General features: G+C 39.1%; 1 protein-coding gene across 1 annotated transcript in view; it reads right to left on the bottom strand.

Annotated features, from left to right (window-relative positions):
* LOC139750705 (uncharacterized) overlaps positions 1-11112 on the bottom strand; it is a 341806-nt gene extending 330694 nt beyond the window's left edge. Inside the window, exon 1 of the mRNA XM_071665502.1 lies at positions 11029-11112. The gene's annotated coding sequence lies outside the window, so the exon portion shown is untranslated. The remainder of the gene's footprint in view (positions 1-11028) is intronic.
* Positions 11113-27409: the final 16297 nt, after the last annotated feature.

Raw genomic sequence — 27409 nt, forward strand, 5'->3', positions numbered from 1 at the left:
ATGATTGCACCTAATTTTGATATACATTTTTCTATTTGTCAGTAAATACCATTATAACTATGATTTGCTAGATTGCTTGTCAGTAGATTTTTTTTCCAAAAGAAGGAACAGAGAAGGGGGCCAAGTGAGGATATTCCCTCCAAGGCTCAGTCCTTTGTTGTTAACGCTACCTCGCAAACGCTTGGAAATGAATATATTGCATTATATATATATATATATATATATATATATATATATATATATATATATATATATATATATTATATATTATATTTTATTTATTATACTTTGTCGCTGTCTCCCACGTTAGCGAGGTAGCGCAAGGAAACATGAAATAATGGCCCAACCCACCCACATACATATATTTTTTTTTTTTTTTTTTTATACCTCGTCGCTGTCTCCCGCGGTTGCGAGGTAGCGCAAGGAAACAGACGAAAGAAATGGCCCAACCCCCCCCCCACACACATGCACACACACACGTCCACACACGCAAATATACATACCTACACAGCTTTCCATGGTTTACCCCGGACGCTTCACATGCCTTGATTCAATCCACTGACAGCACGTCAACCCCTGTATACCACATCGCTCCAATTCACTCTATTCCTTGCCCTCCTTTCACCCTCCTGCATGTTCAGGCCCCGATCACACAAAATCCTCTTCACTCCATCTTTCCACCTCCAATTTGGTCTCCCTCTTCTCCTCGTTCCCTCCACCTCCGACACATATATCCTCTTGGTCAATCTTTCCTCACTCATTCTCTCCATGTGCCCAAACCATTTCAAAACACCCTCTTCTGCATATATATATATATATATATATATATATATATATATATATTATATATATTTTCCTTAATCTAAAGCATGTCTGCATCAGCTAAATAATCTTGAATACTTTTTCCCTGAATAATAAAGACCTCAGCTTGCTTCATGTTAATCTAATGCCTGAAGCTCGCACACACGAGGAGTATTTCCCATGTTGCTTGGATTGCGAATCTTTTACAGCGTCTTCCACACCAGAACATTATACGTACCTATCAAAGTATTTCAGAAATCTAAAAGAAGGATTACTTTCTTTTCTCTCGTACATTAAACTGGTTGCTGTTGTGGAATTAAATTCTCGGTAGCCTAAAAACAAAGGAATAGAGAAAAGTAGCTTTATCCAGTGTAGTTTTGCCGGGGCTGGTTCGCTGCACACTGGCTCAACTGACACACAGCATCACTTTAAACCAGAGTAAATCTTTACGTGGAATATGCGATTTTCTTAAATATCCCGTCTATTGCCTGGTTCCGGAAAGCTAGATCATCCGCGCTACTAACTTTTACGGTTTCCCAGAATGTCATAAAGTCAAATGGATATGAAGAGAGCGAGCTCGTTATTGGAGCGTTGACGTTTTCAGGAAACAGTCATACCATCAGAGTACATGCAAGTATTCTAAAGACCTGCAGATCACATGGCGAGGAGTCCGGAATGGGAGAAACTGCTCTTCTGAGAATTGATTCGACTTGCTTTACGAGAAAATATGTGCAAGTCTACGACTTATGATCTCCAGTGATGAGGATTGCATAAAATGGACTGAAGCTTTGCGACGAAAACTTGACACACAGACCAGGTAGGGTTCATGAGCAACTGCAATACAAGTGTTGGAATTTAGGCTAGTTAGTGGACTACGTAATAAACCTAATTGGGGGGCGGGGGTGAGTGCGGATGGCGACCTGGAAGGATGGGCAAAGCGAGGAAGGTAGAGTGGCTTGTTACTGGAAGGATACATATACACTAAGCAAGAAATGATTGAGATACTTTTCTAAGTTTAGTAATGTATTCTAAAGACCACAGAACACTCGTTCTGAAGAAGAAAGATTTTACACAACGTGCATGAAGAGTCGTTAGGCTAATTAGGGTTAAATCACATGTGCATGATAAAGATGGCATCAATTCTTTCCTTCCTTACGTGCGGTGAAGATGCTGGTTCATTAATCAGCACAATCCATGACAACATGCAATGAAATTTCCATAGCTTATGATGGATTATCTACTCACATTGCCTTGAAATTTCAGCCACGACTACATAAGGGCAAAGGCAAGCGATATTTAATCCTATCACTAACTATGTCGTATCTGTCATTACAACAGAATATCAATACAGGTGACATGATGCAAATACCAAGCGACGTCGATCTTTCTTTTTTTTCCACTGTCAGCACCGCCTGTAGCAGGGATGGACGAAAACTGAGAATCATGGAATCATCCATTGTTTTGCCTTTTCGTCATTTGTCAGACAAGTTTTGGCTGCTGGCCTGGAGTGTACTGGAACAGCTTCGCCCCTTTCCCATAACACAAACACTCACACTCATATACACAACACACACGTGTTTTTACTCACCTCAGTACTGAAACATTTTTTCGCAGTACTCATATCAAACCTCTCTCTCTCTCTCACGATAAAGCACTATTACTTCATGAAGTTATAGTGTTCTCATACAAAGCTTACTTTCTTTCCTCGTTTTTCATCTGATGTGTAACTCATTCCACCGCGTCCATAAAGCAGGCGAAGTGGTAGTATATACAAGTTTTCGATAATGTTGGCATAACGATAAATCAAACACGACCATCACGTCATCTAATTTGAAAACTTCTTCCAAGTGCATTACAAGTACGGCCACCAATCCTTCATCTCGAGGGACAATGTACGCTCACAACTACTGCCTGTACGTATAATGCCACATATGAAGCAACTGGATTGCAAGACAAACTGTTTCAATAAGGCGAGGCCATTACCACCAACTGTTTACATCTCCAGGCGGATACTGAAGTACAAATGGATACGAGAAAAAATCTATAATCTATTGGTATATGATACGTTACACGTAGAGCCTGACGTAGCCTGTGGTTTCAAAGTTCAACCCTGTGATATGTATAGCCATTATTTACTTAAGTAGATTCTTAAATTACTTATTCGTAATTTATGATTATTTTGAAATTACCTTAGGTAGTTTCGGATATTTCCTATGTGTGTATGAGCCACTGACTACAAACACCGATTCAACATATCCCTAGACCCACAATGCATAACAAAGACAATGATCACTTCCTACTCAATTACCCTGCATACAGACGCACACACATAACACAGGCATATCTCACACATGCCAGCACTGCTTCCCTTGAATACCTCCCATTCCTCACCCACACCTTTGCTGCATTTACTCTCAGCTTTTGCCATGCCTTGCCACACTCAATCTCTCCTGGTATTTCTTAACACAAGTCTCTTTTCCAAGCTCACTTACTCTCACCACTCCTCTTGTCACCGACTTTGTTTTCTCTTTTCCTAAAACCTCTACGAATCTTCACCATCGAATCTACACGACAGTGATCAGGCATTCCACAAGCTGCCCCTCTCAGAACACTTCCATCCAAATCTCTTTCACACGCCAATCAATAAACACGCAATTCAATAATGCCCGGTTACCATCTCTCTCCTACTCACATACATAAACTTATGTATGAACCTCTTTTTAAACCAGGTATTCCCAATCGCCAGTCCTTGTTTAACACAAAATTCGCAAGCTGATCATTTCCATTGATAACATTGAATACCCCATATCTACGTATAAAACTACTCAATGCAGTTTTATTGGGGATATAGACACCTTCATCAATCGTCAAATTAATGTTAGGGGCATCTCTTCTCTGTACGGAGGACCACCACTAAACACAAAAGAAATACGCTAGTACCTTGGAAAATAATTTAGATATTGAGGCGGGAGAAATAGGACCTATCAGTAGTGACCCTCAGCTTTTACTTGACGGATGGGAAAGTGTCGACCTCAGCCCCACACTGACCACAGTGTGAATGTGTGGTCAGCGGTCAGTTAACAGTGTTTGTAGTGACAATATGGCTACTCTGTGTTCTGTACTTTATAGTTATATTTGTAACCTCAGCTCTTCAATTCACTTGACACTGGACGAAGAAATCCTAAAAGTGTTAAAATGAGCGATATTGGAGTGTTTTTTGTGTTAGTTTTCCGACATTAAAGAGAAAATAAAGAATGGTAATACCAAAGAAAGCTGGAAAAACTGTACATGAAAATTATGAACAACAAATGTGCTTTCTTTTCAGTAAACAATGCTTGAAAGAAAGCCTCCTCACAATATGTACAAAAATATATACTATTGTACTCTGCTGTTCCCGATTCATGAATTTATTGAACAATATCAACACAAAGCCAGAATATTAAACTTCGCTCACGTAAGCTATTCATCAATTTGATATTCAGACTCTTATCGTGTCTGTGACCGGATGATAAAGTGTAAGAGAGGGATGCACGAGTATGCTTGTGATCTCTGGATTATCATAGATTCCGTTGTTCCTCTAGGAAGAATATGTTCATTATCAACTCATAATCGGACCTGGATGCTGTGCTCTCCATGTGAGTGGCTAATCTTAATATTCGGTTCAGGCTAAGAGCCGGAACAAATCTCCCTTCATAAATAACTTGTTAACCTTCTTAGCGCCTGCACTAAGGTTCCAGTGTTGTGTGTTTGATCACCAAATACTACTCTGTTGGATTACGGCTCAGGAGTTTCACTGAAGTAAATGTTAGCAATATTGAATAATTCATTTATCTTTGTTGCCAGCTCAGCACGTTAGCTAAATGATACCCTGAATTGCAAGAAATTTTCGGTGTTTATGTTCATCGTTTTTCTTGAAATTTCCTCATTTCACTAAGAGTTAGTTTGGTAGTTATTCTCTGGTCTGAATGATGGAAACCGATAAGAGTTCACTCGAAAAGTTGACAATTTCAATGCAGAGAAAATACGTGAACTGAACAAAGATGGCGTTTATTTGAGTCATCTGAATTTTTTGATGAGGAATACAAGTATTCTTAATGACAGATTAAATGAGAGGTGTAATTTTGTGTGTGTACGCGTGTGTGTGTGTACAAAATAAATAAGCTTGTCTCTGGGTTCAGTAACTCTGTAATCATAGAAATTTCATAATCTCGGCTGAAAAAAACTGGGCACTCATGAAGTGCGAGTGAGGTAAATATAGGCTACTTTACGTCATTTCCTTACGTGTGTCACCCTTCACTCCTCATCATGCTCTGTTACACCCATTCTTCAACGTCACACAGCATCAGTGTTGTTGCTATTCCCGCCTACTGCCATTCATCTCTCCATACACATCATCACATTCCTCATCGTTACTCCTAGTTAACTCTGTATACCACAACTCTTATTTCTCACAGCCACGCCCACACACCTCTGCATATCACACCACACATTTTCTCACTGTAGCTTCCACTCATCTCTACATGCCACACCAGACTTCACTACCACTCCCACTCATCTCTGCCCGCCACACTATACATCATTTTCTGCCACACCATGTACCTCAAAGTCACTCACATTTAGCTCTCTGTTTGCCATTGTATCGAAAACTCTACGCATAGAACATGGCGATACACCTCGCGTGTGGCATAACCTTGTAGTAAAGGATAACTTCAATCCTATATATTCCTTTCGCGTTTGCTGGAAACATATCAGAAAATATGCTAGTTAGCAATTAATTCCCCGAGTTATGACGAAGTTCGTTGCATGACCCGTTCGCTTTTAGCAAATGACTCCGGCGGCGAGTGTACGAAGATAAGTGCAAGACCTCGCCTGACCCGACCAGATAAAGGACTGCCTCTGACGATTGCCGTCTCGCATGTCACGTGTGAATGATAATATGACCGACTTTTGTTACACATTTCCAAGATGTGACATTACCCAGGGTCTCGCGTGACAGATGCTCAGAGTCGAGGTTTGGTACGATAGCGGCAGCTGTCAAGGCTAACGTGAAAGGCAGTAATGATCGTACACCACACACAGCCTCCGAACAACTGCTCGATTATATATACATCAGCTCAAGGACGCCGGACCAAGTCTCTCAAAATGTCTAACTCGTCCATTTTTCTCCAACATCTGATGCCTAACTTCTATCATCAATGAGATATTCTTTTTCAATCAGAAAAAGATTAACAGAGCTACTGTGTGTACATTGTCAGTGTCTTATGACCAATGTTGTGTTTCTTTAAGTAGGTTTCTCAACTTCTTTTCATAATAGGAGCAAAAATATAATGTTAGGATCCTATGATAGAGAGAACTTATGATTATGAGAGAATCTATATCTTAGCATTTGATTCTTCTTATGTCAGATGAACAAATCTAATAATGAGAATCCACCTGGAGCCTTACGTGGTGGTAAATCCGCTAATCTAGATATGAAATATTTTCACTTCCATCTAACACGGATAGTCAAAAGAAAAAAATACAGCCTCTGTAGAGACTGCCTACGTCATATTTTCTGCGCACCAGAATGACTTACTTATTGCAATGTCTAATTCTTCTGCACCAACTTGGAAGTATCTGAGAATCATTATACACAAAATGGTGCCCCTGCCCTCCAGAGATAGAAACAGGCGGCCAATAGAGACCTTTTTCATGGCCGATACAGTAGCGCTCATGGGCCCATCACACTGTGTCATTCTAATGAGACGAAATTATACACCACATGAAGTGGTATATGCACTCCATCATAGTCTAAGAACTTGGGTATATATAGCTAAGAGCTCCTGAAGGAGAAATTATCACACACACGCACACACACACGTCCAGCCCAACCTTGATCGCAAGTTCTTTTATTAGTTAACTCATTACTATTATGACCTCCCAGTTCTGTAATATCTAAACCGTGTATTTTCAGCCAAATGGCCACCTAAATTCCATAAACTATTCATAGTTACCATCAATATTACTCACACACGCACCAGCACACACGAGACTCTCGAGCGCAGTGGTGGAGCGCTGCGTCGCAACGATCAAACATGCTCCAGTTCGAATCCTGGATGAAGCAGGCGGTGTATAGCAAGCCCAGCTGTTCATCCTCTCCCTTCCAGCTGGTCAGTATAGCTGTACCAGGCGTGGGCTGGGGTGTGTATTAGTACCTTTAAACCCAAGGTTAAGGCATGGTATATATACAAGCATAAGAGATGTGCACAAGAAAATAAAAAGCTCTGCTTTTGATAACTATTCGTCATGAGCGAGATGCAAGTCGCGTGGCTGCAGGTTTATGATCGTCTTCATTACCTTATATATATATATATATATGAAGGGTTGCAATCACTGCAGTATTTCTTCATCTTCTCTACATGACGTGTTGCCGGAGGGTGTGGAGGCTTGAGAGAGAGCCTTTGCGTTGCTTTCCTATAGTTTCACTGCTTTTTATGGAACTGCATCTTTTTCAGTAGAATAGAAGTCAGACCGCTTCGTTGGACCATGGCGTGTGTGTGGTCTGTGTGTCTATGAAACTGTAAGCGACACACGAATATCCACGAAACTAATCACACAATATCGTCTTTTCTCTTTCACTCCTTATTCCTGTACTTATTCATTTCTCCACACTAGCCTTTGAACAGATGTTAACTATTTCCACGGTAATTGCCAGTGGAACCTTTTATATAGACTTAGGTTTTCAATCTCGGGAAGGGAATCAAAGACTGAAGTCAAGTGGATGTTTGGTATTAAACCGGTAAGAATAATAGGATACGCGACTAGCGATATCGCACGAGATTCATTTGAACGTGCGTAACACAGGTCCAAGAACTTTTACTTTAAACATCCATGATCTTCACTTCATTCACTCTGTCAATATCCGGAGAATTTTCCTACTTTCATCCACCTTCTCATTATACACCATACATTAAGGTATCCACCTAAAGCCTTACCACATTTAGTAACCTCTCTTCCACGTCCTGTCCTTCAAAACGTACAGATTCCAGCCTGTCTTCTTCAGAAAAATCATTCCTTGCACTCATCAACCTACGTTGCACGCTGCATATATACGCCGTCTCCTCAACGAGGACCACACACTATTGATAGCCTTCATCTGTAACCACATAAGCACATTATCCCAAGCCTCACGTACCCCACACAACGTCCCAGACTACATCCCTTCTTCATCTCTACCAACAGTCTATCCCAAGCTTCCCATTCCTATCTCTTACCATAGACTATGCCAAGTCTCCATCCATGTCGTTTCCTCATGGCTCAGTATCGAGTCTCCTCTCCTCACATTTCAGTATAAATTCTTCCTCCGCTCCCATACCATCTCCCTAACACCCTCACCACAGTGTATGTGCATATATGCATGTCCAAGAATACGTGTCTGTATAACCGAATGTCTATTCATCTGTTTGCCGGACTTTTTTTAGTCGTCGTCTGTCAATATAGTTTCGTGTGCGACTGTGTATCCATGTGGGCATGTCTTTCAACCTGTGTGAGATGCGCGCGCGTGTGTGTGTGTGTGTGTACATGTAGTTTTTCATTTCATCTGTTAACCAAATAATTCCAAGTATTATACTTTATATATTTAGTCACAATTTTCCTTAATCTATTACATATGACGCTGATAACGGTTTAGTATAAGCAAAGTAGATTGTATCAACATTCATAAACTAATATTGCACTCGAGACACATTTTGTGTGACATGTTATATAGATTCTTACACATACCTTCACGATATGTCCCACAATATTCATAGCTTTTCTCAGCTGATCAAGGCAACGTGATTACCACAATTTTGTAGACTAACAGTCGGCTTATTCCAGTGGTACGTTTTTATATTTTTTCCGTGTTCATGACAAATACATATATATCATACTAGGTCAACATACGAATTGCACGAGGCAGATTTTTCCAACGAAACAAAATTCAGGTAAATTGTGTACGCGACGAGAATGACCAAGCAAAGAAGCTTTTGTTATAATTGACAAAAATGAGTTGGAAGGTTTGTTCAGGATTTACACCAGCGGTTAGGCAAACAAAACTAGCTTTACAGATAATCCTTTGATTAGGCTAAATCTCTTCCCGCGTTATTTGTGATTATGTGCAAAACTCATTCGTTAACGTTAGGAATGGTCGTGAGGTCACTGGTACTTGTTGCTCGTGACGTTGGCAATAATGAGGATATTTGTATGCTTGACTGAATGGCCCAACATATGGACACTGCTGAAGACCGAGGGAATAGAGACGATATGAACAGATATTGCGTACACTAATATGCTTCTGCCCTTCGCCACGAGGCTACATGCAACATCTACAGGCGAGAGAATCAAAATGATCCATACTACATTAAACATTGGATTACAAGGTAAACAGCGTCACAGACCATTTAAAACAGCCAGCAGGCTGAAAACGCCCAGCAACAACGATGTTAAGAATTTACAATGAACAATATCTAGCTCCCATGACACTAACATACGTAAAGCCACCACTGCCCACAGTGCATGGACCAGACGAGGGCGAATATTGATATGCCGTTTTACATACTGTGGCAGTTGGTATTATCACTGTCTGTGGCCCTTGTGTGCACTCTGATGTAAACAGGTTCTGTTGCTCTCAGAGAGAGAGACTAAAAAGTACACAGCCCATAACAGTTCTCCCTTTACCCAGTCATCACTGTAGATAACATGTCGAATCTATGACACGAATGTCGAGCACGGCCGCTACTCAGTGCATTAGGATCAGAGACAAGATGACGGGGCTGGGAACTTTAGTATCTTGTCCTAAGCCTTTAATTCTATGATGCATCAAGCCTCTATTTCTATGATGCTCTAAGCCTATATATCTGTGATGCCTCAAGCCTATGAATCTGCGATACCTTAAGTATCTAAAATTTTGCGATGCCTCAAGCCAATGATTCTGCGCTTTTTACACGGCGATTCAACATAGGTCAGTATAAACAAATGACATCCAAAGCCAACAATAAAGTATACGCATCATGCTGCAGCTCGAATTCTGCGTCTCGTTAAGGAAGAAAATGTCTTAACACTTTCATGTTTTTCCGCGGCTTCAACAGATTCATAAATAGAATTAACCTTTTTAGATAACTAACTCTGATATCTCAAAGGGTCTTTAATCTATACGACTGTTCGTTACCAATTTACATCAATAACAGGCTAAGATTTTCAGTTCTTATGAACTTCATTTACTTAAACCTGCAAGAAAAGTATCTGGTATTCGCTGAAGTTGAAACAATATTCTAACGTATCAAACCGTTCCTTTTATATTACGATTGATATGTAAAGAATAAAAGATATACAATTTACTGGTAGTTACAAAGCCTTTCGTTGCTCTCAATAGTTTGAATAGCATTGGAAACACTTTTTACGCCTTTACTAGCAGTCTAAGCATTTCCATATCTTTTTATTAATCCAAGTGTAATTGCAATGACTAATTTTTGCTTTTTACGTTTGTCAACGATTCGTGTGATGACCGCCTGCATCTTCCAACATATATTCTTTTTTTGATCTTTTATAGTTTCAGAACTGAAGTTACTTTGTGTCTGATCGGTCAACCAGTTATATTATAATCAAACGAGATTCCCCTTTAAAGAAAACAACCATATATGTTAATGAGTATTCCTTGTCTTCAGGCAGATTTCATCACTACATTCCAAAACTGCCAAAGGGAGAGAGTTTCAGTATCCTACAAATCGTGAAAGGATGACAGCTTGTTGCTGCACAAGTTTCAAAATCAGAAAAAAATTTCACATTTACATTATCTGCAAAGGTAAAGGGATTTTTGACCCAAAGACTGTGGGAAGTGTTCACAACGAATGGCGAATGTAACGTGCGAGAACTAAAGGAGGAACAGCTCATTAGTCGTGATAGGTTCACCTAATGATCCAGCTTAATGACACTAACGATGTCTTTATCATCAGCAGTTTGTAGCCTAACTACTGGGAAAAGTACTACGTGTGTGTGTAACAGCCAATAGCACGTACCTTTGATGATGTGGTCGTCGCAGTCCCTCAGAATTATTGTGTCTCACAAACCTGAAGTGGTACACACTAGAATTAATATAAAACAAATTACCTACAGTCAAAGCCACGAATAAACAAGTCTTTACACTAAGTACTTCCATGTTGATACATATGCCAGTGGTACATGATCAGGGAGGAGTCTGTAGCAGCTTACCTTTACATGTTGGCAGAGGAAGCCTTGGTGTCAAACTTGGTCAGGTCCAGACGAGGTCACCTGAGCCTTGGGGCCACCGTTCCTGCAATAATATAAATGTTTCGAAATCTAGGCGAATAATGCTCTTCGAAGTTTTAGAAGATGAAAAAAGTCGTCGTCTGAAACAGCTATACTGAAAAGCTGCTTTAAATGTGTTCAAACCGGAAAGGGACAGACGAAGTTTTCCTTACAAAAGGAAAGATACAGTATCAGGAATAAAGAACATTTACGAAGATATGATACATTCTACTGTGTACATGTGGATTTTGGATGGGTTGTCGATAAAATTTGCTAAGCAACAGCAAAAGGAACGAGGTATATCATCCACGTCCATTACATACAGATTTTAATACAATCTGTTGTTTTGCATGTACTTCCCATAATAATGCATCGATGAACAATATTTTCCCTGATAATCATAATCTTCACTATCACACAATGAAATGTGATGATCTAGACCACAATTTGCAATTCTTAATGTATTCTCTTAACATCACATAAGCAACACAATTACATTAACGTTTGGGCTTCAGGCCTATCAACTGCCACGGTCATTAAGGCCGTCAACGTAAGTTTCATCCACAAAACGAAACATCTTTCACACCTTCTTCAGGTGTTAAGATAATTGCAAGACCACATACACTCGCTATGTATGTGGACCATAATTAACATTAGATTAATAGTATCTGAAGCAAGAGTCCACGAGTAGCTAGACTAATGACAAAGATAGTGTCAATTAAATGAAAACATTTTATATACTTCACTCATCTTAGTTATAAACTTAGTGAACAAATTCGAGAATTCTGGGACAGGCTTACACAGTGTTCACACAACCTAATGCTTATCCCTTCCATTCGCAACATGTGTGAATAAACGGTAGCTCCTGTCATCGTCTCCTTACCTCTTCTTTCTTCCACTCTATCACTCTGCAGTTAAATCACCGAGAAATTGAGAATCACAGTACACCTCACAACTTCAACTTTACTTTATGAGGTCGGCGGCGCCAATGAATTCAACTGTGATCCTGAATCTCGAAGAAATCCACTCGCTAAGTTACTCGAAGCAGATTTGGTGTTTCACGTCCTTCTAAAGAACTGTCTCAATTCACTGTCATGATTCTGGTAATTTCCCAGACAGCTTGCTCGGATAGCACAGTATTTGTTCCTTGTTTTTGTAAGAGATAACCATATGAATAAACTTATAATATGATTATATATTATTGATTTTTATCCATGTTTTTCTCTGCAAGTGATAAGAATGATATTTTAACTTAAGTCACTGTCAGTCACTACCCTGAGACGCTTGTAGATTTTTGGTCTGACGTCATCCATGTCCGAAAATACAGTAGGTTACAATGTTGTGAAATGGATTGACCTCAGAGGCTTTTGTATACATTTATTTCCTTACAGAAATCATGATACTAACAAAAAAAAAAAAAAGCGAGACATCTTTGAGTGATTAATTCTTAGGTCATAGTTAACATTTCTATACCAATGTGTATATGCTCATCAACATTCGAACAGCGTGGACTGACAGGTTACCACTATATAGGACCAATACAAGGGTCGTGTAAATCAAGGAAAATTTCCTCAAGATCAGCACAGCGACAATTCCTCTCTTTCTATGCAAGCATCGGATCAAACTTACCAGTCAAAGCTGGATATCAAAACATGAGTTTTAAGATATAGTATATGATCTGCAGTGTTTCTCATTACTTTATATTGTCAGGTTAATGCTAATGTAAGGTAATTACTTATTCATGTCACCTCCGGAGCTTGAGTCAGCTTAGTGGTCGTTACGACGGAAAGGACGAATCTGAATTAATATAAGATGAGAATGAAGCTTCATGACTCGGGCGAACACGGTTAGAATCTTCAGCTGAAGCTGTGTTATGATTCATTTTATCATTACTCTTGAAAAACATTTAGCTCAGCAGCTGAGTCATACGTGTGTCAGACCACAATCCGTTAAAGATCTACATATGAATGAAAGTATCACACGTTTATCCCTCATAATGTAAAAATGAATATAAATTTATAGATAACCAAACGATACGCGAAATAAGCCTTTATCGCTTATCTACCGTTTGTCCTCTTCATCTTGAATAATTGTCTTTAAGTAAGTGGTGCGTAGTAGTAAATCAAAATGTTTCTTAACGATAAAGTGGAAACAATAACTCCCAAGCCACGGTTCTTATGTAAAAGTGTCATTCATCATTACATGAGTTCAGTAATACGTGAGTATCGGTATCACTAGTCATCAATACCTGGGATTACATCATCGGAGGTTGCTAACACCTGTGGTCATCAAGGCAAAGAGGATTACCAATACATGTGCTCTTACTGAATCGGAAGCATTTCTGTGAACACTTGAAAGTAACTGTGGTGCTCAGCGCATGATGTTATCCTCGTCTGTAGGCATCATCTAAAGGGAAACCTCAACACCTGAAATGTTCTTTTTTTTTTTCCTATTCCAGTTTCCAATAGATTCAAACACCCGAAATTTAACGACCGTCAGACACTCCACTGCTCGTTAAAATACAGCCGATTCACTCCCAGCTTCAGTATTAAACGAAACTCCCTCTGCTTCGTTGCCAAGACCCGCTTTTGGATATGTGTTTACGATTTTTATTTAACACTAAAGAATACTTTTTACCATTCATTGTGGTTCATTGCTTCTTCCATACCCGCCGTCCCCTCCTGCTCGAAACTCTTATTTCCTTTTAGGGATCATTCCACCTAACGCCTGCAATTTATCGAAAGAACTTCCGTCTGCTTCGAAGACGAGTCTGAAGCACTTGTCTCTCTTGCTTATAAATAAATTCTATGAATATGGTTCAGATAGGGTTTGTCGATGCAGCTTCTATTTTACTTTGTTGTCCTATGTTTCATCACTGTTCTATGTAACAGCAAGTTGACTTAAATGTCGAAGATCACACTGAATACGAAACTACTCTTCTTAAAAAGCTTGTTTAACAGAATCAAGAAATACAAATCAAGATTAGTCATTTACACAGTAGAACTCACACTTGGATATTCAGTTCTAACTAGAAAATATATGCTGATTCTTGCAAAAATGTTAGATAACATCGTTATTCTACACGGAATGACTTGTTTAAAGGAGATTTTAAGGATGCCTAAATTGGTCATTTGTGTTGGTAGTCCTGGAACATCACATTGTTCGAAAGTGTTGATTAACATATAATCGTCCTTTAGAAAAAGATATGCATTACGAATTCATCATGTAGGATAAAATGTTTTTTCTTTTTTTAACAGTTTTCATTCTCACTTCCTCTTAACTTATAGTAGAAAGGTAGACGAATACAAAAGACTTTGAAGTCAACTGTCAAAAGAAAAGAAGAATTGAGACGTAGATGACGTCAGGCAAAAGTTGGTTCGTTTGAATTTGAATTGTTTCTGGGTAGTAATTGAGCATGGCATAGATTAAAAAAGTATATCTTTTTCAGTAGTGAATAAGACTCAATTAATATTTAAGAGACTATCATTCATATGATACGTCGAACGAAACAGAAACGAAGAGACTATTGTCTCAACCAATTGCCAGGAAAAATTACCACATGTTTGTAGCGCACTGAGACAAGTCTTCGGAAGACAGTGAAACAACGCTAATTCGAATAACTAAATGCATGGGTTTCATTCAGGGTCCAGAACCGATGCTAAGTCAGACCCTTGTTCTCGTTGGCGCGATCATTATATGAATCTGAAGAGAAGTGTGACGTGGTTCGCGTGGTGTTGCAGCTTCGGAAAGACGGATTGGAAGAGAGAAGAGGTAAGTATACGATAGCAGATAGTTGTACACATGACTTCCAGGATTCTCGTCTATGAAGTTTGTACATACTGTACCTGTATAATGGTTTAGATTGTCTGAAGATTAGAAGTACTGGAAAAGGTTAAGTAAAACACTTCCCAGCACCACTTTGTCTATCTCGTGGTAATCTACCAGCTTAGCGATGTAAACTTAGACCTTTTATTTAATGCTTGTGATTTTTTTTGTCGATTACACTAGATTCGTGGAACATCATTTGAAGCTATAGGATTTACGGGCTATTGAAGCCGGTCTGGAGCCTAGCTTGGATCATTGAGGTCCATTTTCAGTGTGCGCTCATCACTCTACTATGAAAACCTTGCCTAACTTCCTCAGCAGCCGAGATTTATCACAAATTTCAATTACTGTCTGATTACACCAGGAACAACCAGTCGCTGAACCTCCTGCCCACTGTTGAATTTCAACAGAGAAAAGATCAAGCGGTTCTTTGTGTCATCGACCAGTCTCCCCAGACGCGGGATTCCGCGAGCCTCCTCCCAGCAGACCACATTCGTGTTGGTATATATCGTCTGCTATAGATGACTGGGTTTTATGGGTTTTGTTAATCTTTTACATGTTTAATCAACTTTTGCATGAACGCATACATTTTTCCAACGAATTTCTAACACGCACCACTCTTGCCTCATTTGAAATCATGGCTTACAAAATGCAGTGCCTCAAATCACGCGTCCCAACTTTTCTATTTTCTAAATATATTACCAGTGAAGATCATATTCAGTATCTAAACAGTTCCGATGCTTAATTCTTACTGGTATTTTACTATATTTCGGCTGAATGGGAAGGTTAGGTAGGGTTTTCATTGATTTTGTAAATATTTTGTGCTTGCCCAACTTTTACTTATAAATCACACATTTTTTCCTATTCAAACAATCACCACTAGTATGATCTAAAGCCGTAGAATAAAATTCAAAGCAAATCGCCCTCCACAATCTTTTTTTAGATATTAGTCTACCACTGCAGAACTAATTGGTTTGATTTGAAAGACTAATTTGATTCTTGTATTACCTGAAGATATCTGAAATCTATTGTTTGTGTCGTGCTTCTTGCTATGTCTTCATACTTGTATAGATGATTTCATAAATTGATTTTAGACTACGAAAGCACAAAATTCAGTTCATGTGCTATATAATGAGAAGGAACCCCTTGCGTATGTTCAGCCTCAAGTTAGGTATGCATACCTCAATTTGAATATTTCGTTGATAGACGACGGCTAGTCAGACTTAAGCGAAGAAAGTACGCTAGGACACCTATGTATTCTAAATTTTGGATGTTAGATGGCTAGTCAGACTTGAGCAAGGAAAGCACAATGGAGGAAGCGTATCATTACTTTCGCTTCTCGGCAATTATGACATGCTTGTCACAACGATGTCTGGCACCACCTGAGTTGCGTCTGTTTTATATCTTTTAACAGCATCAGGTTCTTATCATGGCTTAATCTTCAGAGGCAAGTGTTAAGGTGCATTAAATAAAGTAAAGTGGTTCAAAACATTGAGCATGACAGCACCCTGACATAATGTTTACAAGGCTTTCCCAAGGTGTACTTTTCAGAAAGTAAAGTTTTTGCTGCAGGATTTTTTGTTGAAATTACTCCCAACGTGTAATTTGGTTGTGTATAGTATCTTGTATTGTATGGGATCTATTTACAGTGATTAATATGGTTTGAACAAATATCAATATTGTGTATGCGTATGTGATTCGTGTTAATGTTTAGGGATGAAGTGTGTAAAGCAGGTATGGATGCGCATCTTCATGATCTCTATTGTTTTGGGCGTCATATTGGACATCAAATGGTCGAAGGTCCCGTTATGTCCTAACGTTTACAGGTAAAAGGAGTATTTGTATAGACTTTATTCATAACGGATATCACGGTCGTAATAGGTATTTTGAGGGCTCTATTGTGTATCTAATGTTTGCTTCTAAAAAGTTCTTAGTTGTAAGACAAAGTAGTGGCATGTTAGGCGACATTCATGTAGCCTAATATTTCACGACAATTTGCAATCTGATATTTTGACTAATATTTTCAGTGAATTGAAAGATATAAAATGCCAAGTAGGGCATGTTTTACTGAAGTGTTTGTATATCAGTGTGATCATGATTTTTGGTAGTCAATGCTACGAACAATGCGAGCAGCCTAGTCACCGTTAGTGACTGTTTTTCTCCAATGATCTATTATAGGCAGGCAGCATTTTCTATGATAAAAATGTAGACGGAACTGATTATCGATTTATGTTGGTAACTTGAACATTGGCAGTATTTAATCACAATGCTCAAGTAGGATATTTTGAAGCTTCATATCAATTTTTTGTCAGCATGTATACGTATTTTCCAGGTTCAACCGTATTTTTGCAAAGAAAAGTTTTACAGCAAAGGTCTATCATTGGTGAGATATTAACGGGAAATATTAGTTTAGTACAGTCTTTGGTCGTAAAGTCCACTGATTTGGACTATCTTACCTGCGGTAGATTCATGGTCCTCCCTACATGCAAAGTTGGTTTTGTTCTTGTCCACTATATTTTTTTATCGTATTCGGGTTCCATAGATTTTTTATCCACACTTTCTCGTGATAGTTGTCTAGCCTCCTTCACGTAATTTTGACTACCTGTCCTGCACACTATTATTATTTTTCCCCGGTTCCGCACGCGATTGGTTTTTATTCGTCCTTTATACAGTAATCTTTTTTTTCTCTCCATTTGTTAGAATTTTTCCCTCCTGTTAGATTTTTTCCTATTCTACATGCCATAGTTTTTAGGTTATTTTTTGCGTGAGATGCTTTGGTCTGGCATCATGTGCAACAAATTTATGGCCCCTGTCGTATGTTATTATTCTTGCGATAAGATTATGGATACTGTCGTTACTTTTGTTGTGCTGTTTGGTCTTGTATGCGATGGTATTTAGGTTTTGCCTTGCCTCTGATAGGTTTTTGGGTCTGTCCTTCCTTTGATGGAGAGCTTTAGTCTGTGATGACATGTAGTTCTTACTCCTTTGTAGACGATATAGCTTTTTTTCTTCGCTTTCATTCTGCGAGCGATTACATTTTTTTCTTCTATCCTAAGTGCAATAGGTTTTGTCAGGTATGCAAAAGGCTTATACATTGTTTAGCTCTTCTGAGAAGTGATTTTGGCATTAGACTGTAAGTTACTGTTTTTGCGATCTATATAACTGCTTTTATGAAAGGGCTCCCGTCGCTTCACTGCCGTGCTCCATGAAGGAGCTAGGTTACAAGTGCTCTGGCGGGGCAGGGAGGTATTCGATGAAATATTTTTTCGTTTGCTGACGATACAGCCTTGCATAAGGTGACTTTCTTACTGATAGTGTTACCATTTTACAAGCAGAGTCCAGGAACATGTTCAAAAGAATATTTCATTATCTGGACCAGACCAGGTCAAACTGTCATTCGGCTGGGCAGTTATTTGCTCGTGAGGTGTTCGACGTTTTCAGGGTTTGAACGCAGTATTTGCTCTTTCACTTGTTCATGCATAGGAAATGCTTAAAACAATATCCGCAGGTAAAGTCGTTGGAAATAACATAAACAAAACAGTTGCCCAGCGCTTTCCCTGTGTTTTGAAAACGTTTCGAGCAAATAAAACCCATGACGCTGATGTGAATTGTATTTTGTGCAAAAAACCAGGGTCGTTACAAAATCCTTTTACATAAATGATGAAATTTGATTTTTTAAAGCAAATATCACGAATGTACTGAGTCTTTGTTTACAGCTAGTAAAAGCATCAGCCATATGAGATGTTACTACAGATGCATAATGAATGAAAAACGTTTTATCTTGCTTGTTGTTCACCATACTTTCCATATATTTGAGCCCTGCCAACTCCTGTAAGCGTGGGAATTTGTGATTTACTTTTAGAATGACTTGAAATGATAATTTTGTCTGTAAATGTAATTATGAAACTTTTATGTAGAATTTAGTGATTAAGATAAATGATAAATGTTAGTAACTCGCATGTAATTGCAGGAACGGTGGTCCCTGGTCGTTGTGCCTCCGCTTGGACCTGGCCGAGAGTGACGCCTAGGCTTCCTCTGCCAACATGTCAAGGTAAGCTGATGACGTCGCCGCTATGATAATGTACAAGTGACAAATACGTGTTAATATGGAAGTACCTATTCTGAATACTCGTTGGTATGTTGCTTGATATGGTTATAATCTGTTGTATTCATTCTAGTTTGTTACACTTCAGGTAAGTGAATTGCCACGATTCGTCGAGGGACAGAAGCAACCACAACATAAGGTACGTGCTGTTAGCAGAGTTTTTTATTAACATGTGGTTATTTTTAACATTATTCAGATTACAAAAACATTGGCAGAGATGGACATTGTTCGTGTCTGTCTCTAAAGTGGAACATTACGTACATTAGCAAACTAAAGTTCTGTCCTGCTGTAAGCTTCGGTGTGCCTACCTAACATTCGAGAGGTTCGAGCGACGATGTAGCGGAAGAAATAGCCTTTCTGAACCCAAATATGTAGCTCCGGGGTGTTTGAGGGAGATTAAGGGAAGAGAAGGGGTGAAACAAGAGGAAGGTCTTGGTGGGGGAAGTAAAAATGACTTAAGATCTCTATATGCTAATGACGTTTGTATTCTGATGGCGATACTTTATAGAAATATTGTTACAGTTCAGTAAACAATTGCAGTTTTCATGGATATATAGTTTATATGTTTTGAACATCCGCTGTGTTAGTAGTGGAACTGCGTAATCTGAGTTAGCTTAATGCTGTTGTGATCATCGAGGAGTTGGTCATAGTTTTAAATTCTTGGTCACGCTACACATCATCCGCTCGCTGGCAGCGTCTTATTCCATTAAAGGAAATTACCATGTAGGGTTAACCACCATTGCAGCTTGTGGGGAATTACTCCCTTGATCCCATTAACAGAAGTAGATGTTCTTTGTCGTTCATTTAAAATCATTTGATTCATGGGGATTACATTGTCATTCTCCCATCTACACCCCAACCCCCGTCCCTTATCTCCCTGTCGTTCGCTACCTCTCCTCGTCTCCCTATGAACACCCAGGTGCGACATCTTTTGCCCTCAAAGACCTTCCTTCTGCTGCTTCGTTGTTCGAATCTCTTTCGAAGAGTCACTGTAGCTAGGAGTGGGACGGACTTTTACCTCAGTGTACATCGACAACAGCTAATGTAATGTAATATTCCTCCTGAAGGTGGAACAGCTCGTCGTTCGTCGCGTGGACTAATAGTTGTGGACGCATCCTACAGTTGTTGCCTGTCGATTCCCCTAGCCCCTTCCTATTGTGGGGTGTTAACTTCCCAGTGATGGGGTATCCAAATTTTTTCTTGTTTGTGGGTTACCGGAATGTGACATACACGTGCGCTGCAGTAGATAGAAGCATTAGGTTGATAGACGGCCTTCGTTAAGAGGCTGAGGGAAGTATAGTTGAATAGGTTATGCGTCGATTTGGCACTGTTACAAACGTCCGAGAATTGTAACAAAGTACAAATCGGTAGAATTTTCGTTACAAAGTCTTAATATGATTTTAGTCGACTGCAAAATGCTTTCAATCACTACATAAAATTCTGTTTCTTATCGGGTAAGAATTATGTAAAATCAATAATATTAGGAGTGATTCAACATTATGGTAAGGTAGACGAAGCATTATAAAACTTTTTGCATTTCTAAGCTTCGGTACAATAAATGCAATGCATTATAAACCAACAGACTCTTACACGTCTTGTAAAGCAGTTGTAGGGGCCATTCCATGATTAGCTAAGATGAACTTAATTTAGGATAGAACCTTTCTGCACTCCAGCAGTTGTCTATCATGTGGACAACCAATCTTCCTGATGCGACTTTTCCATTCACAAGAAAAAAAATCTTGTGGAATCCCCACTACTCGTGTTCACTTGCCGCTTCAAAGTTGTCCGGGATCAAATCGAGGCGGGAGTCACTGGAGTGCATATCAAGACTCTTGCTGCCACCTAGATTATTATACTTTTTGAACATGTCAACCATTTCGCTGTAGTTATCAGACTTCCTATTACCAAGTGTTAAGAACGGCCTTTAAAGATAACCAAGCATACTTTTCGTGGTTAATCAAAGTGTCCTCAAAAATTAGATCGTCGCAGAGTTGCTTGATTTAAGGACCCGCAAACGCCCTTTCCTTCCTGCCTGTTTGGCACAGCCGACTTAAGGCAACGTGTGACACAGGTGCTTAAATCCCAAGCCTTTTCTGTCGGTTCCTTTGACGAAGTTTGCTACTCAGTCCAACAGTATCGTGTTGCAGTCCACGAGTGGATGAGCCGTACTGTTGGTAGATTTCGTTATAACCTCTTCTCTCGTACGATGATAACTTCAATGCTCTTCTCTAGCTCCAGTGTGCCCTAAGAACAGAAAATACGGATGTATCATAAACCGCAAAAGACCGATTATTTCTGTTGATATTCAGTGAAATCTCTTGCGTCCTTCAAAGTCCATCATGTAGATCAGGGTTGCGCAACCTTTTTCCCTCTGGGGACATTGGTAGCTCGTATCGTAAGCTCGGGTCGCGGAACTTGCACTTGCTTTAATCTTCTATAAAGTTCAATAATACATTGTTCTCTTTCTCCATTCTTGATACGCAGTAGAGCTACAGTTTGAACTATTGCAGTAGCTTGCTAGCATAAGCATGTTGATCAACTTGATTTTGTCATTGTGCCTAAACTTATACAGTGAGAGGAAAATGTACTCACCGTTGAGATAATGATGACTTGGTGATTTTGATGTATTTCTGGAACGTTTGAATGTGGTCGTATATCGTTGACGTCAGTCTTGAAAACTGTGTGTAGGTTCTCAGCACTCGGTCTGTTCCGAACATTTGAATTATCAACATTTTTACAAGCATATGGTTGTTGGCAGGTAAGTGGAGCCGAAGAGCATGCATTTGCAGCAGCCTTCTCACGCCAGTATGGATTCTGTTCAGAAATATGTTGTAACACTGAGTAAATTCCCTCGCATGAATTTGGAGTGAGGTGTGTTGCAGCTGTATAGATCAATGTTGTAAATGAAATTTTGGTTTGCCTTGCCTTCATCAGGAGGTATGAGGGCGTTTCTTGAATAGTTAGCCAGTTGTAATTTCTTTTTCTAGAAGTTCTGGAGGCATTTTTTTTTTAATGCATATCTTTGCTGAAGCCGCATATTTTCAGCATCACAGGTCGGTAAGAATGTGATGACGTTTACCTAGGTATTATGTAAGACATTGAGCCGTAGATCATGCAATCGTAGGCCGCATGCGATCTGCAGGCCGACGGTTATGCATCCATTGTGTTAACCAGACCTTACACATCAAACTTGTCTGGGGAAAGAATTGAAAAACCCATTCTTGCGGCGTCAATACCAGCAAAAATGTCCACGACTTTATTCTATTCGAATCGTTTTGCTGACTCCTTGGGTAAGGGTAACACTTGTAGTGCCATTAGGATCAACCTAATTCATTTACTTAAGGGATTTCATCTAAAGTGTAATGAGTATTAGAACTCAAAATTGTGCTGTCATTGAGGGATTGCTTTCGTCTGAATCAAATTCCTGAAAGATGTGCGTTTTACGGTAATTTCGATTTTAAGCTGTCCAGTGTGCACTCCAGTGTTCAGGTAGTTGATATATGCTTTATTTTCCTTTTCGTACTGGGACACATTCGTCATACAAAAGTACCATTAAGAGATTCACAAGCTCTCTGCATATCATGGGAATTCCAAAATGATGGTATTTGCCTTTATCTTCCTGACGTCCCCCCATTAGCATAAGCTTTCTACACACGATGTACACACACAACGTGGATCCTATGGTTTGTCGGTCACCAAACTTAAAACCACGTTTTCTTTTTCTCTCCTTCATTGTCCTAGTTATTGATTGTTCAACAGTGGCATATCGTCCACAAATGTAACAAACAAATTGGCTACACTTTTCCATGTTCTGGGCATAATTGAAACTGAAACAAAATATATTATCCATTAATGCTTTCGATATAAGACGTATGCTGGAGGAATCATATTATGAACAATGCGCAAACTGGCATATAAATCTTGGTCATGTAACGGTGTGTTTAAATGAACAATTAGGTAACCGTTTATTTTTTGTCAAACATGTGGTAAAACAAAAAGATGTACAGTCAAAAGATATACGATCGAATTTGATCTATAAAGATTACAAAACAAGTGGACGTCAGTATTTGATTGTTTTAATAATTCTATTTGTAATTTCAGATATTTTCTGTTTTAAACCTTTTTAAAATCCATTGTATGTTTTCCAAATGTCATTTTGTTAACTTTTCGGATGTTTCCTTAAAAATTACATTTGAGTAAGTAATCAGTTAGCCACGCAGTAAAACTAGTGAATTCTTGTCAGCAGAGTCTTGGTCGCTGTGAATTAAACTAAATCTCTGCAACAGAGGTCATACCACAGTAATTTATGAAGGTAATTGTGGCCAAAAACCAAAAAGACGTTTCTGTGGAAATAGTCAAACTTGTCCCACTTTAATGAAAATGCTTCGTTTGAACATTGTTCTGCAATGATTTCGAGTAGCGATAACTTTATAGTAGTCTATGTAGAAAGAAAAGGTTTTGTATATACGAATGACCAAGTCTTTTACTCGCATTGTCCTAGTGGCTGAATGTGGATGGTAGGAAGAGAAGAGATGCTCTTGAGTAAGAGAAGGTATAGGCCTCCGTGGCTTCAACAGTAGTAATCTCTGTTTAACACAGACTGAACCATCGCCGGAGGACAAGTAGGAAACCAGGAGGTAATCATTCCAAGAAAAATGGGAGAAGAATTCTCGTTAGTCCAGTCAGCACCATCAAGGTGCGATTAGAGGTAGTTACAGTGAAGGGATATGTGGTAAGAGATAATCACAAGTGTGTTCATGTGAACCAGTTGTGGTCGATGATTTGGAGCTCCTGAACGAAGGATTGAATTCAGAATTGTCTAGGTTGTTGAGAATTATGGTCTGGAATCTGGGCTGAGTAGTTGATTACTACATGTATTTATATAAACTTCATATAAACTTTCTTATTCATATTGGTGTTTCTATGACTAGATATATACCAGAATGAATCAAAATGATCACATAGATTAGATAACTTTACAAGTGAAAAAGGAAATGTAAACATGTTTCTCTAGCTTAATCTGATGGTCTAGCTTGAGAGGTATAAGGTCGTCGAGTGTGACCTGTGCCTTTCTTTACCTGTCTCTTCATATTTGCCTGCTCCGCCAAATGCCTGTTATATTGGTATATTCTGGTTCACTTCATTAGTATTGTCTTGATAATGTAATGTACGAAAGCACTTGACACATCATATTTTCATTTCCTATATACATATAGATTGCTAAAAGCGGTAAGAAGTTTTCATCTAGGGCGTAAGGCATGTGTTCCAGTAGGAGGAGAGGAAAGCGAACGGTTACAGGTCATAGTTGGTTGTTTAATTTGTTTATGGATGAGGTGGTGAAGCAGGTAAATGCGAAAGATTTGGAAAGTGGGTACAGTATTAAGTCTGTTGGGAATGAGAGGGTCTGGGAAGAGTCGTTTGTTGTTTGCTGACATGTATACACGAATATAGTGCATATGAACGCGCACTTCCGTAGAATATATAAACCTCCAGGTGACTAACTGCAAAATATATATATAATATATATATATATATATATGTATATATATATATATATATATATATATATATATATATATATAAAATATGGATCTTTACGTGGTAGCATAAATGTCATGTGCTTAGGCGCGTGTGGGCAGGCTAGCCTGTATTGGCTGGTCCCTAGTTTTATGCTTTGATCGACTGAAGTTAACCAGAAATATGCAAGACTCTTTCAGTATTCTCAAAACGTTAGACGACAGCATGATTTTAATCCATGTAATATCTCGCTACATACAACCCTAGGAGACTCTATATCGCACTTGATATGAACTGAAATCTGTTTTCATATTCCACAAGGTATACAAATGATTTTTTTTTTTTTTTAACAATTTTTTTTTACCCCAAATCAGACTGTCTCCATCCCAGATTATCACTGGACCCCAAATCATTAAAGATTTGTCAGATATCCACCTGGAGAATTCTAATGCTGCTCAATGATTCCTTTTTTCTTCCAAAGATTTTCCTTTTAAATCGTGAAGTTTTCAGATATTGCAAGAACGTGAGTGGCATTGGGAATGAAAATATCCTGTAACGTGGAGCAGAATGGTATCAGGGAACCGAGGAAGCCAGACATTAGGATGGAAGACTTTGTGTCATACAACGAATGAATAGTTCTCTGAATGTGGACGGTCAGGCGAGTCCTGGGGGATGGATGATTGGTATAAGGATCTGACAACGGCGGAGGAAGAGGAAGGATTATATATATATATATATATATATATATATATATATATATATATATATATATATATAATGTGATGTACTCATGGAATAGATGTAAACTGTCTCTGAGCGCCTCTGTTATGTATATGTACAATACATGAGACATAAACTGTACTGTAGGCGCTTGGGATTGATTTAATGCTACCTGAGACCCGTGTGGACGGGGGCTGTCCTCCTCCCCTTTTGGTCAATAGCCGTGGGATCTCCCGGAACATTGGTTGGTGTTTGATGGAAGGCATTTCTCTTCGTAATGCAGTGGTAACGTACCGGTCTGCCACGCGTTAGGTGTGAGCTCAAATTTTCAAGTTGCCCTGAAGATGTCTTGAGAAATAGATGAAAGCTTTGTCTTTGCCTTTCAATTTCATGTCTGATATTTATCGGGTCGGGAAGATGTGCGAAGTGAGTCATAGAAAATGTTTGGTTTGGAGAGGAGAGAAGAGGTAGTAAAAGCCTTGCATAAGGTAAAATGTGGCAAGGCGGCTGGGGTGGAGTGTATTGCAGTTGAATTTCTTATGAGAGGGGGTGGCTGCGTTGTTGATTGGTACTACGATTTTCAATATATGTATGGATCATGTTGACGTGCCTGAGGATTGTTAGAATACATTTATAGCACCATTCTCTGAAGACAAGGGGGACAAAGGTGAGGGTTCGAACTACATTTAGATTTAGTTGAATGTATCGGGTAAGTTGTATAGGAGTGGTGACAGGTTAATGGCATATAGAGCATCAGACTGGGAAATAATAATGTGGTTTCAGGAGTGCTAAAAGATAGCAGATCGGATGTTTTCTTTCACGAAAGTGAGAAATTTCTTAGAAATAGAAAGCTTTGTAGGAAGCATTTGTAGGTCTGGAGAAAACATAAGATAAAGTTGATAGATATTTTTCGTGGAATGTCTTCAGATTATATGGCGTGGAAGGAAAGGTGCAAAAAGTAGCGAAAAGAATTCATCGATCAAAAGTAAATGGTTCCTCGTAAAGGTTGGTCTGTAGCAATGAAGCATGTCATCCTTGGTTATTTGATTTGTTCATGGACGGGGTGGTGAGGGAGGTAAGTGCAAGGTTCTTGGAGAGAGTGCAAATGAGCAGTGAGTTGGGGGGCTAGTTAGTTATTTGCAGATGCATAGCTCAGACGTTTGTGGCTTCGTTTGGAAGGATGTGTGGAGGAGGAAGTTGAGAGCAAACTTGAATAAAAGAAAAGTTGATAGGTTTAGTAGGGCAAAGGAATGGCTCATTTGGGATATGTTTGATTGGAGAATATTTGAAAGAAATGAATTGTTTGAGGTGTCTAGGAGTGGACATAGCAACGAATGGAACCAAGGAAGTGGAAATGAGTCATAGGGTGAGTGAGGGAGTGAATGTATTTGATACATTGAGGAATGCGTGGAAATAGATTAAGAGGATAAAATGTTTTGTAGTCCTACTGACGTTGTAAAGATGTCATGGGATTTGAGTGTGGATATTCAGGGTGAAGTAGAGATATTGGATGTGAAGTATCTGAGGACAATGTAGTGTGAGGTGGCCTGGTCGTGAAAGTGATAAAAGGGTAAGAGGGAGGTGTAGCATTATCATGTTGGGCGTAAGGTGAGCTGAAATGGTTTGGACATACGAATGAGCATGATTGGTTGACAAAGGATGTATGTCTAAAACAGGGGAAGAGGGAGACTATTAGAGGTGGAAGAATATGATTAACAATACTTTCAGTGGTCGGGGCCTGAACAATGGAACAATGTTTTGTACAATGGTCGATGTGATGTCAATGTACTGAGCCAGGGCATGTGAAGCGTGAGGTAAACCATGGATACATTTGTGAGGCCCGGATGTGGAGAGGGAGCTGTGGTTTCGGTGCATTACATTTGACAGCTGGATTTGAGCAAACTCCGCCTTTCTCCGTCTGTTGTGGCGCTGCCTCCCTAACCCGATAAAACTGCAGACAACTATGAAGGAAATTATATATATATATATATATATATATATATATATATATATATATATATATATATATATATATATATATATATATATGAGGGGGTTGAGAGCATTTTCAATATGCTGGACAAAAATATCAGAGGTGAGAGCAAGGCAGTATATGAACATCAAAAAGGAAGTCAGAAAATGAAATTAAAAAACCAG

Source organism: Panulirus ornatus, chromosome 1 (genome assembly GCF_036320965.1).
Source record: "Panulirus ornatus isolate Po-2019 chromosome 1, ASM3632096v1, whole genome shotgun sequence".
Lineage (NCBI taxonomy): Eukaryota > Metazoa > Arthropoda > Malacostraca > Decapoda > Palinuridae > Panulirus > Panulirus ornatus.